We start from the raw sequence: 12,590 nt of genomic DNA, 5'->3' as shown, positions 1-12,590 counted from the left end.
CTCAGACAGCACGCAGTACAACCCCGCTGGGCAGCCAGCCTGTTTTGCCGGCTCCTGAAGTATTGCTGAGGGGAGCTATAACTTTTCTTTGCATCTGCACTGTCATCACTGTTTACAAAACATGGTTCCAAAGAAAGCTAAATTAGGAGCTGAGAAAAATAATAAAGAACAATGTAATCAGATGTAAGAGGGAGATCGTTTCATTACCTGAACCAAGGCTCATTATTCACCATGTCTCTGGGAAGAGCTGATAAATTCAAACTAATGAGTTGTAGCCCAAAGAACCAAGGCGGGACTATCTCCATCAGTGCTGTGGCGTACTAAGCAGGGAGCAGATTTTGGAAGTCGTGTATCTTCCTGGACAAAGTGGAGCAGCAATGACGAAAGCAACACACCATTATTAGCTTCTGTTCCTAGAGCAATACCCTGGCACTGCAGAGGCATGTTGCCCTCAAAGAGTCCCCATTCACTCTCAGAGGTGCATTGCCTTCCTGCTGCAAAGCTGTGTAGTGAGACTCTTTAAAGGGACATGGGGGTGTTGTCCTGCTTTTCTGGGGTCGACATTCCTTGTAAGCTGTCTTGCGAGAACATCTGAGACCTCATGTTGGGTCAGACTCATTCTCACTATGAGCGAAATCTGGGACACAGCAGATGACATTTCAAAGTTTCCATGTGACAGCAATTTTTTAACATACAACTTGTTCTGGGATTGCATGTGAATTCCCTGGCCCCACGAGGTCCCACGTGCAGGCGTAGCACTAGTTTCTTGGAAAACGCAGCCCGGTCCTGCCCTGAGGCTTTACCCCCTAGCACAGTTGTATGACTGCAGCTCTATTGGGTGCTGAATAGGAAAGCCCTCTATGTTGTCTCCCATCTAAGAGTCTTCCCAGAGATGCAGGACCCTCATCATGTGAAAACCAGTGCCACATAAGACCCTTGAACAGTAACGCCCTTTCCATCAGCTAAAGGCTCTTTTCTGTAACTAGTTCTGAGCTTGCGCACAGTTATGGGGACTCCAACAGGGCCAGTGGAAGAATTCTGCATGGGAGGCTTTTGCAGATGAAGCTCTTTCTGCAGCTGTAAGTCTCTCTTCTCTCCAATAAATGGAGGCAGAGAGCTCCTTCCCCACTGGAGCATCTGTCCAGCTGGAGTTCTGGGTAAGTAACTTATGTAGATGAAGGGGCTCTGTGATTGTTCTTGCCCCCTTTCACCACCAGATAGGAGCAGTGAGCTCCTGTGTCCTGTCCCTAGAGTTTCCAGCTCCAGGGCTTACCCCTGTACTGTTCCCATCCCCGTTTTCATGGATGACAGCAGTGTACAATCCCACCATCGCCTACATAGCTCCCAGAATGTCTGCAGCAGCTGCAGAATGTCATGCCATTTTCAGGTGCACTGGTGACCTGCGGTGATGGAGGTTGAATTTGTAAGGAATCAGTCCACGCTATGGGGTTCATTCCTTTGACTTTAAGGGCTCCTAAGGTCAACTTTTGTACTCCTACTTTTCACAAGAAGTAACACCAAATTCGCTCTTGCAGGGTTGACCTTAGGGTAGTGGAGATGGAGTGTTGTGAAATTGTTGGCCTCCTAGAGGTGATCCACAGTGTCCCATTGTTTCCACTCTGGCCACCACTTCCCGCTCCGCTGCTCTCCAGGCATGTAGGAAGCAACCTGGAAAATCTGAATTTCATTTCCTGTTGGCCAGCATGGCAAGCGGAGCAGCCAGCACACCTCTGCAGCACCTCTGACTTTAAATTCCCAGGGTTGCAGATGAAGCAGCAAAAGAATTGCAGACACCTATGCAAGATCTCACAGGACCTGGAGGGAAAAAAGGATACAGCAGTGACACTCAGCGGTGCTGCATGAAAATAAAGGAGCCCAGCCAGGCATACCATGAAACAAAGGTAAGGAACGTGCCAGCAGGAACTCAATGCAAATGATCTCTGGGAGACGCATTCCTCCCAGCCTTCAGCAGCATTGAGTTCCTGCTGGCACGTTCCGTACATCCAGAAGGGTAACACAAAGGAAGCAAACGGACATCCTGGATCATGCAAAAATGCCACTTCTATGAACAGCTGCATGGGATTGTAGGGAGTGACCCAATCGCTGTCCTCAAAGAGTCTGTGGATACATCGGAAGAACGAAAAGGCTCCTTCCTCCTGCCTGTCCAGACGTCGTGTCTAGTGCAGCCACGTAAGGGGTTCTTGCTCCCTCTCACTGTCTTATGCAGAGATGCCTGCCTCCCATTTAGCCTCCCACCCCAGTGTTGTACTAGGAGCCTACTTACCTTAGCCCCAGACAGAACTCTTACCTGCAACACTGCCTGAGTGTGGTATGTGATGAAGTCTGAAGCTGGGAGCAGCACAGCCTTTAGGACAGGGAGTTCCTGTGCAAGCAGAGGCAGGTGATTAGATAACAAAAGGCTGGTCATTCAAGTCAGCTAAGGGTCCTTGAATGATCTCGAAAGCATTGGCAGGTACTCCAGTCTAAAGACAGGAAACAAATTGTGGGACTACTGGTGAGAATGGAGGGAAGTAAACAGTGGTGCCCTGCAGAGGTCTGTACTGGAACCAGGTCTGTACCACCAATCATAAATTATCTAGTGAAAAGGGTAAACAGGGAAGTGGCAACTTCTGCAGGTGATACAATATGTATTCACCATAGTTAAGTCCAAGACTGGCTGCAAAGTGTAACAAAGAGATTTCACAAAATTGTGTGACTGAGCAACATAAGGGCAGCTGAAATTTGGTGTCGATAAATGCAAAGTAATGCCAATGGCAAAATATAATCCTAAATATGCATATAAATGATGGGATCTAAATTAGCGGAACCCATCGATAGAAAGATCTCGGAGTCTTTGTGGATAGTGGTCTGAACATATCTACTCATGTATAGTGGCAATAAAAATAACAGAATTTTGGGACTCCTTAAGGAAAGGAAAGATAAGAAGACAGAAAAGATCGTCACCTCTATTTAGATCCATGGTAAACCCACAGATCAAATACTGTGCGAAGATTTAATCACCCTCTCTCTAGGAAAAGAGATGTTGGATTTTGAAAAGGTACAGAGAATGGGAACAGCAATGATTAGGAGAACTGAACACATTCTATAGGAGGAGAGATTAAAAAGGCTGGGATGTTCTAGTTTGAAAACGAGATGAAGGGGGTTATGACCGAGCTCTATAGACTCCTGAACAGCGTGGAAAAATTGAATCAGGAAGTGTTATTTACGCCGACGCATACCACAAGAGCTAGGATGAAATTAATGGGAAGCAGATTTAAAACAAACAAAATAAAGTATTTCTTTACAGTCAACCTGTGGAACTCTGTGCCAGAGGACATTGTGAAGGCCAAGACTTTAACAGGGTTCGGAAAAGAACTCGATACGTTCATGAAGAATAGAATCATAGAATCCTAGGGCCGGAAGGAACCTCAGAAGGTCATTGAGTCCAGCCCCCTATCCAAAGAAGCATCAACCCCAACTAAATCATCCCTGCCAGGACTAGGTCAAGCCAGGACCAAAAACCTCTAGGGATGGAGAGTCCACCACCTGTCTTGGTAACACATTCCAGTCCCTGAATGGCTGTCAGTCAGCATTGGAAGACATCCAACACCATGTTCTGCATGCCCCTTACCTCTGTTTGCCAGAAGCTGAGACTGGGTGGTGGGATGAGGCACTGAGGCCTGATTTACACCAGGAAACAAAGTTGATCCCAGATACACAATTCTAGCTATGCCATTAGTGTAGCTAGAATCAATGTATCAGGTCTGACTTTTTTCCCTGGTGTAGATCAGGGCTTTTTGGGCTCACGCTGATGACCCTTACCCCACAGAATAGCGTGAGATACCAGGCTCAACAGCCAAGCCCAGAGAGATCGATTTTTGCCACATCTTCACACACACAGCAAAATCAATCCCTGGAAGATCAGTCAAAGCATATGGCCCCTCCCTCGGTAAGTATAGACGTACTCTCAACGATTGCCTGTTGTGTTCATTCCCTCTCAGACACCTGACCTTGGCCAAGGCCAGCAGACAGGACACTGGGCGAGATGGACCTTTGGTTTGACCCAGTCTAGCCATGCGGATGTTCTTACAGAGGTATCTGCCGCTGCTATGACCCACTAAACCCCACACCCTTCCCAGAGCTGAGCTAGAACCCAGGAGTCCTGGTGGGGTTGCGTCCGGTGGAGTTAGTAGCAAAGTAACTATATGCATTAAACTTCTAAACCTAAAAGCATCCCTCTTAAGTCACTTGCCGCAAGATGTCAGAACATGTTCGTATTGGAGCTGAGTAGGCCTAATAGCTCTTTTACTTTTTTACATATCAATAGGAATGGGGTACAGCACCCCTGCTCCCTAATTTCTAAATTATCTTCCAGAAAACTCAGGTTTTCAAGTGCCTAAGTAGCTCCTGTTTTCCCTACTTCACCGGTAGCTGTGACTAGCCATCCCTGCCCAGCCTTTTCATTTCCTATAGTATTTTAAAGCCTTTGGATGAAAAAGAAGTCGGTCCAATAAAAGATATTACTTCCCCACCACCGCAACACACGCCTTGCGCCTCTAATGAGCAAGGTAATCATTTAAACAAGCAATCCGGAATACCATACCTGATGCCACCACAGCCAATCTGGTGTCTGACCTCTGTAACTTTGTTCTCACACACAATCATTTCCATTTTGGGGACAATTTATACCTCCAGATTAGTGGAACTGCTATGGACACCTGCATGGCCCCACAATATGCTAATATATTTATGGCTGACCTGGAACAACAATTCCTCAGCTCTCGTCCCCTATTACCACTCCTCTACTTAAGATACATTGATGACATCTGTATGATTTGGACCCCTGGTACAGAGGCTCTAGAAGAATTCCACAAAGACTTTAACAATTTACACCCCACCATCAACTTATGCCTCAATTACAACATGCAAGAGATACATTTCCTGGACACTACAGTACTAATCAAGGATGGCCTGATCAGTACCACGCCGTACCGAAAACCTACTGATCGCTATACTTATCTACACCCTTCTAGTTTCCATCCTGCACACGTGACTAGATCCATTGCTTACAGTCAAGCTCTTAGGTACAATCGCATTTGCTCAGATCCAACTGACAGAGACCAAAAACTACAAGAACTTTACCAAATATTCATAAACCTGAATTACCCACCAGGAGAAGTAAAAAAACAAATTGATAGGGCCAGACGAATACCCAGAGACCAGCTACTCCAAGATCGGCCCAAAAAAGCCAAGAACAGAACACCACTGGTCATCACCTACCGCCCCCAACTCAGACCACTGCAACGAATTATTAAAGACCTACAACCTATTCTTAATCAGGATACTACACTCCAGAAGGCCCTGGGTGACAGGCCTGTTCTCTCCTACAGACAACCTCCCAACCTCATGAGGATCCTCACTAACAGCCACAGTCTATATCCCAGGAACACCAGTCCTGGAACCTTTCCTTGCAACAAAGCCCGCTGCCAGCTTTGTCCACATATCTTCTCTGGAAATACCATCACTGGACCTAACCAGGTTACTCACAGAATCACAGGCACTTTCCCATGCTCCTGTACTAACATCATATATGCCATCCTGTGCCAACAATGCCCAGATGCTTTGTATATTGGACAGACTTCTAACTCCCTTAGACAAAGGGTCAATGGGCACAAAACAGACATCAAAACACTCCAGATCCACAAACCAGTTAGTCAACATTTCAGTGGAATGGGGCATTCTGTCAATGACCTAAAGGTACGTGTGTTACTGAAGAAGAATTATCGCACCGTTCTGGAAAGGGAAGCAGCCGAACTGGCTTTTATATTCAAATTCGGCACATTAACACATGGTTTAAATCGTGATGGGAACTTTCTGAGTCACTATAGGGGCTCGTCTGCATATTTGGCTCAATCTAATTCTTGACCCCCCCCCCCACCCCTCCACTCTCTGATTTGCTCACCTTGATTATCTTTTCCTGATTTGTCCTCCTTGCTTACTGTTTTTGGTTCTCTGTGCCTTAAATATTGAGTCTGTTCTGGTCTGGCTATGGTCTGAAGAAGTGGGTCTGTCCCACGAAAGCTCACCTAATAAACTATTTTGCTAGTCTTTAAAGTGCTACTTGACTGCTTTTTGCTTTGGTAATCATTTACTCACTTTTAATCACACTAGTCATTGAAGAGAGGGGGAAAATCTTTCCTTTTCATGTTCTTAATGTTTTATTACTACCTTTTTAATGAGCAGAGAATGCAAGTTATCTTGGAGGGCTGTGAATATTCATAAGTGCGGTAAGATAGCTGCTTTTTCTGAGCACTGAAAGTGTGCATGAACGCCAGGGAATATGCTGTCATTGAAGCTGAATTCCAACTCCTATTATAAATTCTTTCTTTACCCAGATTTCCAGCCAGCAATTTCACAGGGGGCCTGAAATTTTATCCAGGCGTGAATTGTTTTTGAAAATGTCTGAGCAATATTAGTTCAACCATTTGTCTCTGAGTGCATGAAGACATGCACACACACGTCCCTGCTATAGAGTTGAGAGAGTTTGTCTGTCGGTTCAAGAACTCCTCCTAAATGGTAAGAATGAGGACTACAAAATTCAGCATGCAGCTTCCTCTTACCATAACTTAAAGCAAGGTCAGGGGTTGGTAGTGGCAGGAAAATAAAATGTGCCTAGAATGGGATTGTTTCTCAGAAACCCATGCAGAAAAGAGACAGAATCATTAGGCATGTGAAAAAGGCTGGCTGGGGTTGCTCCCTCCCATTCGGAACTGACCCAGCCCCCGCCTTCCCACCCCAAGACTCCCTTTCATTTCATTTCCCCTTCATTTTCCAAAAAATACCAATTAATTGTTCAAATGTGCCTTATTTCGTAGAACTCATTCCTACTATTTGAATAACAAAGGTATAGGCTTGGTCTCATACATTTGTAACATACACTTTACGTAGAACTGATGAGAATCAGACATTTTCCCAGCAACAGGGCTGTGCTGTCCAGTTAAGGGCTCTGACGACCAAAAGAATGGCTCCATTTTGCCGAAACAGCATCATCCTTGCCCTGCTTTACCCAGAATTCTGGGGAACCCTGAAGCTGAGCACAGTACAGAATGTGTGGACTAATGTTTTTTGAAATAATCTACAAATATTGCTGTGTTTTTCAAAAAGTGTAACCAGCACAGGAGAGGCCCAACATATCTGGGAGTCTGAAGTGGAATCTCAGGAGAAACCATTAGCAAAAAAGAAAAAAAGGTATATAGAGAAAAAAAAATCAGTGCCCTGAAATAGATCACATGTTCAGGCAAAAAAACCTACTGTCTGCGGCCAGCCAGACAAAAACAGCCATAAACATGACTGATTGCAATTCCCAGGTTTAATTACACTCCTGCCCCCCCACAGCCCAGGCCATCTGTGGTTTGCTGCAAACCCAGAGCCCAGGAGTGAATGGCAATAGAGCAAAGAAAAAGGCAAGGAAATCAACGATCAGTTCCCTTCTCTCTTCTGGGCATGATTGCTCTTCTCCATGCACAGCCTCCAGTGCAGAAAGGCAACAGCGTCTGCCCATCACCTTATATTAACCAGCAAACTTTTACAGCCATGGGTTGCATTGCAGAGTGCTGACCCTTTCTGCAGCACTGATCTTTTGGGCAGAGCTTCAAGCTTCCTCCTATCTCCTCTTTCCCCTGGAATATTTAATACCTTTTTTAAAATGCTGATAATTCTTCCCCCACCTTTTATCTTGTTACTTAGAGATCATGCCCTCTTTTAATTTCTCAATTGCACATCACCTTCCCTTCTATTAGGTGCTGTTTTATTTTGGAAGAGTCCCATGCTGCCCTGTGCAGAAATCTCACTATATAAATCCATGGTACACCTGCACCTTGAGTACTGGGTGCAGTTCTAGTTGCCCCATCTAAAAAACAGAGATACAGGATGAACCTCTCTAGCTTGTCACCCTCCAGACCTGACCTGTGCTAAATGAGAGAATTAGTCAGATGACAGGAGGTCAGTATTCCCTGGCACATCACCAACACTTCCACTGCTTGCTGGGCTCGGAGGAGACATAATAGGGGTAAAATAGCACTAAACAACAGCACAGAACACTGACAGCCAGGGCTGGTGGCTGGAAACAAATTTTATGGGACCATGGGAAACTTGGCCATGCCCAGGGTAAGTGGTCAGCCAGCTAACTAAAACCATGCTGGATTACAGATGTTGCCAGACAAGTGAGTGCTAGACTAGGTTGAACCTGTATTAAAAATGGAAAAATTATACAGAGAAAAGTAACAGAAATGATGAGGGATATACAAGAGTTTCCATAGAGGGGAAATTAGAAAGACTGGGTCTATTCAGCTTAGAAAGAGGTGAATGGGGGATGGGGATACGCTAGAGGTCTATGTATTCATGAGCGGTGTGGAGACAGTGAATAAGGCACAGGAACCTGGGGGCACCTGTTGGAGGCAGCAGGCGTAAAACAAACATAAGGAAGTGGCTTCTTCACCCAGCACATGGCCATGTTGTGGAAGTTGTTGCCAGGCCAAAGCTATAACTGGATTCAAACAGGAAACAGATCAGTTCATGCAGAACAGGGCGAGCAATGGCTACTGGCCAAGATGGGCAGCAACCAGCCCCTGGGAGAGAGCAACAAGGGATGTATTCATCAATAAATTACCCTGCTCTGTTCACTCCCTTTGAAGCACCAGCTGCTGCTGGGAGGCAGGGACACTGGGCTAGGCAGGTGTGACCCAGTATAGCCTTTCTTAAGCCACAAGGGAGAGCGAAAAGCTCACAAAGCAGTGCTTGCTGACGAGATGTCGGCTCGTCAGTCACAAAGTCAGTGACACTCAAGTGCCTTTAATCTTGCTAGCAGGACAGTGGCATAGCAAAGCCCAGAGCAGCTCCGAATGCAGGGTGGGTTAGTCCCATGAGAATTACCCAGCCTTCCTGCCAGGTTGGTACTGCAGATGTGGAGCAGACCCCGGGGGGCTGGGGGACATGTGCACCCTCACGGGCAGGGGTGCCACTTGGGTACAGCGGATGAGACATCCTTAAAGAGGCCAGTTTTCCATCGGCACTGAGCAACGTCCCAGCCGAATGCCACGCGGGCGTGTTGATTTCGACAAAACTTGATACAGAAAAAAGCCAGAAAGAAACATTGCAACTTTCTCATTGTGCTGCCAAAGCATCTCCTTCACTGGGGTAAATCCCCCTTGTCCCGAGCCCTTCCACCCACTCTGGTTTCACTTTCTCATGCTGTTAGTTAAAGATCAGTCGCACTGAGCTCCCTGTGACACAACCGATCACATTACGTCGTGTTACACAGACACCTCATAATGAAAGGAAGAATTTGAAGTCACTGGAACACAACGTTTCCATGCTCAGGGGACTGGCACACCGCAGGGCATCGCAGCTCCTCACCCAGGTCGAGACGGAAACCAGAACCGATGGAATGCCTCACTGAACGGCGAGTCCCGTTCCCGCACTCCCAGGGCGTTAGCACCACACACGGCAGCTGTGACCACTGCTGACCAGCGCTCGCTGGGCTGGGGAGGAGACAGTGCCGTTTGCCAGAGAAAGGGGCAGTCTGGTTACTCCGGGGAGTGCTTAACCTTTACTGCACTCAGGCCCACTGACAGAGGGGGGCAAAGAGCAGGTGACCCTGGGCCTGGCATCTCAAAGGGACCCAGAGCTACTTTGTCAGCAGCTATGTCTGGAGCACCAGACCCCTCTTAATTGCATCTAATGGACTCCAGCCTTGCAGGAAGCCAGAGCACCAGCACAAAGAGCCTCATGAAGGCCACCAATGCACCCCGCAGGGCAGTGCCGGCTGCTCCCATCACCCTGGTCTGCGTGCACCAAAACACTCAGCGCCCTGCAACTGGCCGGCAGCTGGCACGGCTGTCGAGGTAGGAGAGACCCCGTCCCCGAGGTGGGCGAGACAACAGGGGAGGGGGACGTGCATTCTTGAGCAACTGCTCCTTCACAAAAAGGCTGCAGGCGCGGCTGCTCCCTTAGGAAGATGCCAGGGCCTTGCTGCCAGCAGCAGTAGCTAAAGCAAAAGTAATTGTCTGCCCACTGGTGGTAAGGAACCATAGGCGCGTGCCAGGGCGTCTCCTGCAGTGCAGCCGGAGGCCTGTTCGGGAGAGTGGATTGCTGTGATTGCTGCCTGGTTTGCGTGGAGCACTCCGCCAGGCCTCGGGGAGGGGGCATGTCTTTGGTTTCCCTGTATGAAGCGTGCCTCCTCCCTGCCTCCGAGTGCGGCTGCGCTGTGGTGCTGAATGCCTGCGAAGCAGCTCCCCTCACACACGGTAGCTCACCCCAAACCGCCCCCTCACCTCAGTCTGCTGGGCTCCAGGGGCTTTCACAGTGCGCTCCGTACCGTGACCTCACGGTGTGGACAAAGGCAAGTTACGTAAGCAAGACAATGGCTAATTGTCATGCACCAGCCACCTGTGAAGAAGAACCATCGCTACCACAGGGATGATACCAGCCTCTGTTACATTCCTGGAAAGAGGAGGAAAGGCAATGAGGTAACTGCTGTAAAATGGGCGCAAGAGCAGAACCACACCAAGAGCGTTAGCTGCGAGCAGCTCTGCTTTCAGACGAAACCCTTGGGGAAGCCTCTCCTTCGTGAAGGGGATGCCCAGGAGTGTAAAGGGCTGGACTGTGCCTGGTGGCTGATGCTAGGGCAGTGGTTCCCACCCTGGGGCCAGCAGTCCCCTGGGAGCCTCCAAGGGTATTGCAGGGGGATCCGTGAATAAAATAATAGATAAATAAAAAATGATCATAGAAAATAAGTTTTAAATAAATTGCAAACTTACAATCAATTATTATTTTTAAATTAAATACCTTCAATAATGCTATTACTGGCTGTCCGGACAGCACTGTGGTGGGTTCCTTTTTCATTTACTGACTTGTGCACAGCAGCTAGAAGAGGCTTTGGTGGGAGTCTGTGAATGGTTTGGGGGAGGGGGCAATTGGGGATCTGCAAATGGTTTGTGGGGGGCGATTGGGGGGTCTGTGAATTTTGTGTGGGGGGACTGGGGGTTTGCACATGATTTGGGGCGGGTGATTGGTGTCTACAAACAGTGTGGAGGCTCACAAATGAAGGGGAATTGGGGGTCTGCGAATGGCTTGGGGGCAATTGGGGGTCCACCAATGGTTTGGGGAGCAATCGGGGGTCTGCACTGGTGAAAAAGTTGGGAACCACAGCTTCAGCCAACACCAAATGCAGCGTATTACTTCTCAGCTCTGACTGCCGCTGCGGCTGCAAGTTAAGGCAAGTGGAAGGAGACAGACGCAAACCCACACTGTCCTCTGCTGGCCAGCCCCTGCCATGTCCTGCCCAGAGACCTAAGGTAGCTCGGCAGGGCGCTGGGCCCATTCAATAGGGATGGGAAAGGGCGGGAGGTCCACAGGAAGGCATCTTACCACCAATGACTATCAGTTCCATCCATCAGTGAGGTCTCCTGCGGCTGCCAGAAATCAAAGGAACCCTTCCATATGGCATGTAATCAAGGGGTGTGTGTTGGCTGCCCTCCCCCTGCCACCCACCCCAGGGAAGGGAATAAAAACCCCGAGAAGTATTTGGTTTGATTCAATTCAGTGCCAGTTAAGATGATTTTTTTCAATGATTTCTTCCAAAGGGAGAAAAGAAGATTTTGAACAATTTCCCTTCAGCTTGGACTATATGCCAGAGGAGAATTCCCATTGCTTGACCAGCCCTGCTGCTAGCAATGTTCTGAGGGCAGCTGACGACAATGCAGAGCCCTGCTTTAAGGGAATGTGTCCTCTGCCAGGAGCCGTGCAGGGGATCTGCTTGGCCAGCTCTTGTGGGCCCAGCTCAGCAGCTCCAGAAGACCAAGGAGTGAGTGGGCGAGGACACAGCCCCTGTTTCAGCTGCTCGGCAGGGGGCAGTGGCGAGGAAATCTTGGTTCAAACACATTGGAGGATTGGGCCACAAGAAGTCACCAAGACCAAGTACAGAATCTCCAGAACCGCTACAAGCTGGAGACCAACTGTTTGAGCAACAGAGGGGTAGCTGAGTTAGTCTGTAGCTTCAAAAACAACAAGCAGTGCTGTGGCACCGCTCTGTGGCATGTCAGACGAAGCGGCTCTTTGCCCACAAAAGGTTGTGCTCCAAAATATCTGTTAATCTATAAGGCACCACAGGACTTCTTGTTGTTTAGCAACAGTTCTGCAGAAAAAGACCTGAGGCTTACAGTGGATGAGAAGCTGGACATGAGCCAACAGTGGGCCCTTGTAGCCACGTAGGCGAGTGGAATATAGGGGTGCATTAGGAGAAGCATTTCCAGCAGATCTAGGGTGGTTATTATTCCAATTTATTCAGCACGTGTGAGGCCACATCTGGAGTATTGCATCCAGTTCTGGGCCCCCATTACAAAAAGGATGTGGATTCACTGGAATAACCCCAGCAGCAGAGGGCAACAAAAATGATTAGGGGGTCTGGAGAACGTCTTATGAAGAGAGGCTGCGGGATCTGGGCATATTTAGTCTACATGAGTGAAAAGTGAGGAAGAATTTGATAGCAGCCTTCAAACTCCCAGAAGGGGGTTCCAAAGAGAGGCTGTTCT

Source organism: Carettochelys insculpta, chromosome 13 (assembly GCF_033958435.1).
Source record: "Carettochelys insculpta isolate YL-2023 chromosome 13, ASM3395843v1, whole genome shotgun sequence".
NCBI classification, from domain to species: Eukaryota; Metazoa; Chordata; order Testudines; family Carettochelyidae; genus Carettochelys; species Carettochelys insculpta.
The sequence above is the reverse complement of the archived record's forward strand: the minus strand, read 5'-3'. Positions refer to the sequence as shown.